This window comes from Artemia sp. Qi Xiang Cuo, chromosome 20 (genome assembly GCF_049724085.1).
Source record: "Artemia sp. Qi Xiang Cuo chromosome 20, ASM4972408v1, whole genome shotgun sequence".
NCBI classification, from domain to species: Eukaryota; Metazoa; Arthropoda; class Branchiopoda; order Anostraca; family Artemiidae; genus Artemia; species Artemia sp. Qi Xiang Cuo.
The window spans coordinates 6924384-6932950 of record NC_142813.1 but is presented as its reverse complement, the minus strand read 5'-3'; positions in this window follow the sequence as shown (position 1 = coordinate 6932950).

Below are 8567 nucleotides of genomic sequence, written 5' to 3'. Positions count from 1 at the left end.
GCGTTGTAAGTTATGCCCTGATGCATATATTGTTTTTATGAAAGGGATGCTCGTATAAACTTCAGAGAGACTCATTTGATTGGATATTGAAAGTTCGAGCTCACTTTTCAATAGTCAAAAGAGATCCGAGGGCAGCTATTCCCCCCCCCACGCATTCTTTTTCAAAAACCATGTGATGAAAATTTTGAGATAGTTCAAAGGTCGGATAAGAAAAATCTGGTGTCAATAGAAGCCCCCCCCCCTCCCTGGGCATATAGGAAGGCGTTCTAAGTTATGCCCCAAGGGCATGTATGGTTCTTATGAAAGAAATGCTCGTATAAACTTCACAGAGGGCTGATTTGATTGGAAAATGAATGTTCTAGTTCACTTTTTAAGAGTCAAGGGAGTTAAACCAGCCCCCCCACGCTCTTTTCCCCCAAACACGTTTTGGAAATCTTTCAAAAATTAGATAACAAAAACACCCCCGCCCCCAGGGGATGGGGGACGCCCGGAGGATAGGCGTTGTAAGTGTTGTCCTATAAACTTCAGAGGGGGCTCTTCTGATTGGAAATTGAAAGTTCTAGGAGTCAAAAGATATCCAAGGGCAACTAGACCTCCCCCCCCACATACACACTCTTTTTTTCCCAAGCCCATACGATAAAATTTTTTTAATAGCCATTTCATTAAAAATAGTTCAAAGGTCAGATAAGAAAAATTTCTGTGTCGACGGAGCCCGCCATGTTCCGGAGGCAGGCGTTTTGAGTAATGCTCTAGGGGCATCTACGGTTCTTATGGAAGGGATGCTCGTATAAATTTCGGAGAGGGCTCATTTGATTTGAAATTGAAAGTTCTTGTTCATTTTTTAAGAGTCAAAAGAGATCGAAGAGCAACTAGCCCTCCCCCCCCTCTTTCACGCCCTAAATTCATCAGATGAAAATTTTGAGATAGACATTTTGTTAAAAATAGTTCAAAGTTCCGATAACAAAAAACTCCGGTGTCGACACAGCCCCCCAGGTCCTGAGGGTAGGCGTTGTAAGTTATGCCCTGGGAGCATACATGGTTGTTATGGAAGAGAGGCTCGTATAAAATTCCTAGAGGGCTCATTTGATTGGAAATTGAAAGTTGTAATTCTCTTTTAAGAGTCAAAAGTGATGTGAGGGCAGCTAGCCTCCCCCGCACTCCATTCCCATTTCCCAGAGGCACTTCATATAGAAGGGGTCGTCGTATAAACTTCAAAGGGGACTCATTCGATTGGAAATTGATAGTTCTAGTGCCCTTTTTAAGAGTCAAAATTGATCACAGGGCAACTGACCCCTCCAAGCTCTTTTTTCCCAAATACATCTGATAAGAAATTTGAGGTAGCCAGTTTGATAAAAATAGTTCAAAGATCGTAAAAGAAAAACTCCTGTGTCGACACCCCCTCTCCAAGGGCCGGGGCAGGCGTTGTATGTATTGCTCTTGGGGAATATATGGTTCTTATGCAAGCCATGCTCGTATAAACTTCAGAGAGGGTTCATTTGAATGGAAATTAAAAGTTGTAGTTCATTTTCTCAGAGTGAAAAAGATCAGAGAGAAACTAGCCCCTCCCGCCCTCCACCACTTTGGGTGTAAAAGTCTAAAACCTACTGCGTCATTGGCGCTTTACTGAAAACTATGTGCGTCTTGAACAGTCTTGGAAAGTATAAACAACATCAAATTGAATATTTGATGTATAATGATATTAATTGTTGAAAGATCCATCAGTTCAAGAATTTATTTCACCGTAATTGTATTTTTATTTTCAATACGGTAAGAACTGGAAAACAAAATATTTGCAATATAATCCCTTTTCAGTTAAGCACCAATGGCGCAGTATGCTTTTGGTTTTTATTTACAGTTAGGAAAGGAGGCAGTATCTAAAACACTTGTTTGTAGGGAAACTACATTCGTCTTTAACAACTTTGAAAAGAGCTAATAAATTAAACTGAATATTTGATGTGTAATGATATTGATTGCTGACAGCTCATCAGTTCAAAATTACTATAATTTTAATGTTTATTTTCAATATTAAGTACAAAAGAAAATATTTGTCATAAAATTGGTTTTCAGTAAAGCGCCAATGACGCAGTAGGTTTTAGACTTTTACAGTGAGAGAAGGAGGTCATACCCAAACTCTTGTTTGTAGTGATTTTTGTTCGTTTCAAGCTTGATTTGCGTATTCAATTTAAGTTTCACTCGATTTAAGATTTATTTATTAATTTAAATTAATATCTATTGTATGTTTTTTTGCATTGATTGTTTATTTAATTTCTGTTCGTTTTAAGTTTTATTTACACTTCAATGGGAAAATATATTTTTTCATTTAAGCTTGATATTCACATTCAATCTAACCATTACTCGCTTTAAGATTTATTTATTCATTTATATTATTACTTGTTGTATGTTTTTGCTATTATTGTTTATTTAATTTATGTTCGTTTTGGGTTTCATTTATTCTTTAATAGTAATTTCTGGTCATTTTGAGTTTGAATTTTATAGAGCCATCTCTGAATTTTTTACGAGCATCCCTTCAAGAAGAACCACATATTCCCCCAGGGCATAACTTACAACGCCTGCCCTCAGGCCCTGGGGGGGGCTGTGTTGACCCCTGAGTTTTTGTTATATGATCATTGAAATATTTTAAAAAAGGCTATCTCAAAGTTATTATCGGATGGGTTTGAGGAAAAAAGGGCGTGGGCGGGAGGGGGCTAGGTGCCCTTTAATCTCTTTTGACTCTTAAAAAATGAAGTAAAACTTTCAATGTCCAATCAAATGATCCCTCTTTGAAGTTAATACGAATATCCCTTCCAAAAGACCCATATATACCTCAGGGCATAGCTTACAACACCTGTCCTTAGACCCCGGGGTGTTTTGTCGACACCAGCAGTTTTGTTATATGATCATTGAACTATTGTTAACAAAATAGCGCTCTCAAAATTTTTATCGGATGTATTTGAGAAAAATGGGTTTGGGGGAAGGGAGCTGTTTATCTCTACATATCTTTTGACGCTTAAAAAGTGATATAGGACTTTAGATTTCCAATCAAATAAATCATTTGTGTGGTTTTTGCAAGCAGTCTTTCAAAATGAGTTATATTTGCCCCCATGTAGTAACTTATAATCCTTGCCCCTGAAGACTGTGGGGGGGAGTGTCCTACAAAAACATAAAATTTTCAGAACTTTCAACTACGTTGAACAAAATGCCTATATGAAAATTTTGATTGGATGTGTTTGGGGAAATGGTAGGCGTGGAAGGGGTGTCAGTTGCCTTAGAATCACTTTCGACTATTAAAAAGGGAACTAGCCATTTAAATTTCCAATCGAATGAACCCTTTCTGCAATTTCTGCGTCAACGTTGTCTATTCAAGTGGGGGAGTTGTCATCCTCAAAGACCTAATTTTCAGAACTTAAAACTACGTTTAATAAAATGGCTGTCTCAACATTTTGATTGGATGTGTTTGGGGAATAGGTGGGCGTGAGAGGGGGTGAGTTGCCCTCAAATCACTTTCGACTATTAAAAAGGGCACTAGCCCTTTGAATTTTCAATCGAATGAGCCTTTTGTGAAGTTTTTAGGACAACGCCTTCTATAAAAACCTAATATGCCCCCAGGGTATAACTTAAATTCCTTGCCTTGAGGGTTGTTGGGGAGTGTCTTCCTCAAAACATAGTTTCTATCTGGATATCAACTACGCCGAACAAAATGGCTATCTCAAAATTTTGAATGGATGTGTGTGGGGGAATGATGGTCGTGAGGGAGGTGGGCTAGTTGCCCTCCAATCTCTTTCGACTATCAAAAAATGCACTAGCCCTTTGAAATTCCAATCGAATTAGCCTTTTTTGAAGTTTCTACGACAACGCCTTATATAAAAACCTTATAAGCCCCAGGGCATAATTTAAACCCCTTGCCCTGAGGGTTGTGGGGGAGTGTCCTCCTCAAAAACTAGACCCCGGTGCCGCGCCGATGAAGGAAGACCGGCGGCGGCGGGGCCAAAAACCGCGCACCGTGCCACTCCGCCGGTAAGATTTCGGTGGCGCGCCACCGGCACGATCAATGTTGACTGCAGCCATTAAAGTTTTCATCAGTCTTTGTCAAATCACAGCTAAAATGTAGAACAGATTCGAGCCTATTCATGTGTTCAAAACCTCACAAGTCGCTGGCTGGAAACTGGTCTTCTTTGATATTCATCAAAAGAAGTAGAAATCTTTTAGAAACGAAATGGCTGTGGCGTTTCAGAACCCTTGCATTATAGTTTAAGTATCTATTAGCTATGTATTCTTAACATAAATAATTATCAAAATTGGTAATTTTTTAATCGAGCATTACTGCATACAAAACTTCAAATACCGTATCACAAAATTCGTCAGTTATCTGGGTAAAAACTTTGAATATAAGTTTGAACTTCGAACCTTAATTTTTTCATAATGCCCTTTGCCAAAATCTGCTTTGTCACCTTTAAAACAGTTGAAATGGGCGGCTTTAATATTGATCGCTTTTTGCTCTTTTAGATTCCTAAAGAACCTTTCTTGCATTAAAAATGAGTTTTAATAACAATTTAAAAAAAATACATCAAGTATAACTCATGAAAATCTTGTTAATTTTTAAATTATCATAGGGGTTGGACAAAGGTGTTGTACGGGGTATTTTTGCTTGGCTTCTTCCTTCTTTAATTTACATGTATTGATTCATATTTCAAAACATTATCCAACTGTCGAAATATACCATACATAAAACAATATTTACAATACATAAAAAAAACATACAATTGCAAGCAGAAATATATGTAAAACACAAAAAACGCATCAACCTGTCCTACCGATTTTTTCCACTATCATTTACAATCATTTTGAATAGGAAAACTTAAAATTTCACCTTGAAAAATAATCACACATCAGTTCCCAATGACAAACTGTTGATGACCCACCTTAGCACTGGAAGGAAAATGAAAGTTAATTTCCATTCAATGTGTCAGTCTCAACCAATTAGCTTGGTCGAACTTAAATGAATTTATATAATGGACGATATCAAAAATTGAACAGGTTTTCGAAGAGCATGCGTAGCAATTCAACGTAATCTTGTATGATTCAAATATGTTTCTCAATTATAATTAAACTGAAATAAAAACATAATGACGTTAAATACTTATGACGAAGACAATGAAGGTTTAGAAATTTTCTTCAGAGGTACTCTCATTGAAGTTCCTATCTTTTGAAATTGTGGAAATGCATGAATGGTAAGCTGGTATACTAATGGAAATCCAAATATTCATAAGTGTAAAAAAAGGTATATTTCAAAAAAGTGTGGAGGGACAAAAAATCTAGGCGTCAACTGGTCGAAAAAATTCCTTCATTCAAACTTGGAAGTCTATTTTAACTGCGGGATGTGGCTATAATTGTCATGAATAAGAGTCAACTTATCCACTTTGTGTGGACTGAGGCTGCTTTCAAAAGGAAAATTCAAGATATTATTATTTGAATATAATGAGTCCCTACCCCCCTCCCCTCTGGACACCACCTTGATAGGATACCGTATCTGCTTTAAATTAAAAAAAATAACTTTTTGGCATCCCTGCTTTCAATATAAAAAAAAATCAAAGTACTATCACTTAAATATAATAACTCCCTATGCCCCCCCTCTGGATACCCTCTTGATAGGATACCGTCTCTGCTTTAAATTAAAAAAACTTTTTGGCATCCCTGCTTTCAATAAAAAAAATCAAGATATTATCATTTAAATATAATACCCCCCCCCCCTGGATATCATGCACCTTTATAGGGTACCTTCTGTGCTTTAAATAAAAAAAATAATTAACTTTTTGGCATCCCTGCTTTAAAAAATAAATAAATTTGACATACTATCATTTAAATATAATATCTCCCTACCGCCCCCCCTCTCTGGATACCACCTTGATAGAATACCATCTCCACTTTAATTAAAAAAAAATTACTCTTTGGCATCCTTTCAATAAAAAAATATCAAGGTACTATCACTTAAATATAATGACTCCCTATGCCCTCCCCCCTATGGATACCATCATCTTCATAGGATACCGTATCTGCTTTAAATAAAAAAAATAATAATAAACTTATTGGCATCCCTGCTTTCAAAGAAATAATTCGAAGTATTATCATTTAAATATGATAGCTCCCCCCCCCCCTCTGGATACCACCTTGATAGGATGCCGTCTCTGCTTTAAATTAAAAAAAAAAATAACTTTTTTAGGTCCCTGCTTTCATTTAAAAAAATTCGAGATATTATCATTTAAATGTAATACCTCCCTACCACCCTTCTGGATATCACCTTGCTAGGATACCGTCTAAGCTTTACATTAAAAAAAATAATTTATTTAATAATTAATTAGGTCACTATATGGTTCCAACAAAAACGCGAAATAACGTTAAACAGCTTAGTGTTCCTTGAAAAAAAATTGAGGGTATGAGTAAAGGGGTACAAAGACAACAACAAAAAAGGCGAAATTATTCAGATATACCTCAAACTATTGGAAAACTGAGTCATAGATTCGCCGTGGTATTCAATAAGATCCAAAGAATCCAATTAAAAGGGAGCACACACAAAAGCTAAATTAGGCCAGTAGCCTATGAGAAATCACAAAATACCCAAGAATATGAACAAGTCCCAATGGGGGGGCCCAGGGTCTATCAAAATATTTCAATGGTTTCCCAGGGAATTTGATAGTATTTTTTCCATCTCCGCTTTAAATGAAAAAAAATTGAATATCCTTTTGGCATCCCTGCTTTCGATATAAAAAATGAGGTATTATCATTTAAAAATGATAGCCCCATATCCCCCCCCCCCCTATAGGCAATAATTTACAATTTTTTTATGAATCATATTTTTGAGGTAACTTCCGTTTTAATCTTTAATTCCCCAACCTTGTACATAGCTTAGTCTATAGCTAAATTTTGTCCCAATAGAAGGTTTTTTTGGGGGGGGGGTAAATATTTTCAGATTGCATTTTCTTTAATCTATCAGGCGTTCAAATATTGAGTATTAAACATTAAGAAAATCTTATCTAAAAACAGTAAAAGAAAAAAAATATTCTGCAAACTTACAATTCAGCTGTAGAAACGATCTTTCTGCTATCAATTTCAAAATCAAACTCTAATGAATGTTGCTTTCTATAATTCTATTCAACTTGAAAATAAAATTCTTGACTACGAATGATGTAAGGAATTGCAAGTGGGAAACAGGATTCGAAATGATTTAAACTCATTTCATAAAGACGATACTTTTTTTGTTAACATATGAAGAACTGTGTATATTGCAATATTTGCAATGCAATTGCATATTGCATCTCTCTGGTTTTTATGCAAAGTAACAAGAGACAAAAATTAACGAACCAGAGAGTAGCGAAGAATTATGGCATGCAAAGTAATATTGGGCAGGGAAAGTCATCGGTGTTAAATCGCTAGGGGTGGCACCGAGATTGCGTGATTTTCGGGAATTCGGGGAACCAAATTTTTTTTCAGGGTGACGCATAGATTTTCGGGGAAATACTCAAAATTCGGGGGCGGTGCAATCCCTGCTTGAGTTTTAATCAGGAAAACCGAAATACTAACCACACGAGAAGGAAAAGCTCCGACTTTCCGGTTGACGCAAAAAAGCATTGCCGCAAAACTAATTTAAAGTCGACCGAACGCCACCATCTTTGCTGGCGGCGGCGCACCTGCGGTGCGCCAGCGGCATTGCGATACTCCGGTGGGGTTCGACCGGGCCTCTTGTCGGCGACGTTCGGTCGATCCGCCGGCGCGGCGCCGGGGTCTATCAAAAACATATTTTCTATTTGGAAATCAAGTGCGTTAAACAAAATGGCTATCTCAAAATTTTGATTGGATGTATTTGAGGGAATGATGAGCATTGGGGGGCTAGTTGCCCTCCAATCACTTTCGAATATTGAAAAGGGCACTAGCCCTTTGAATTTCCAATCGAATGAACCTTTTTTGAAGTTTCTACGACAACGCCTTCTATTAAAAACCTTATATGCCCCCAGGGCATAACTTCAAACCCTTGCCCTGAGGGTTGTGGGGTTGTGTCCTCCTCAAAAATGTATTTTCTATCAGATAATCAACTACACTGAACAAAATTGCTATCTCAAAATCTTGATTGGATGTGTTTGGGGAAATGATGGGCGTGGGGGGGGGGGCAGTTACCCTCCAATCACTTGTGACTATTAAAAAGGGCACTAGCCCTTTGAATTTCCAATCGAATGAGCCTGTTTTGAAGTTTCTATGACAATACCTTCTATAGTAACCTTATATGCCCCCAGGGCCTAACTTAAAACCCTTGCCCTGAGGGTTGTGGGCGAGTGTCCTCCTCAAAAATATATTATCTACGGGAAAGCAACTACGCTGAACAAAACGGTAATCCTAAAAGTTTGATTGGATGTGTTTGGGTATGGGCGTTGGGGGGGGGGGGCTAGGGGCCCTCCAATAATTTTTGACTAATAAAAAGAGCGCTATCCCTTTGAATTTCCAATCGAATGAGCCTGTTTTGAAGTTTTTATGATAACGCTTTCAATGAAAACCTTCTATACCCCCAGTGCATAACTTAA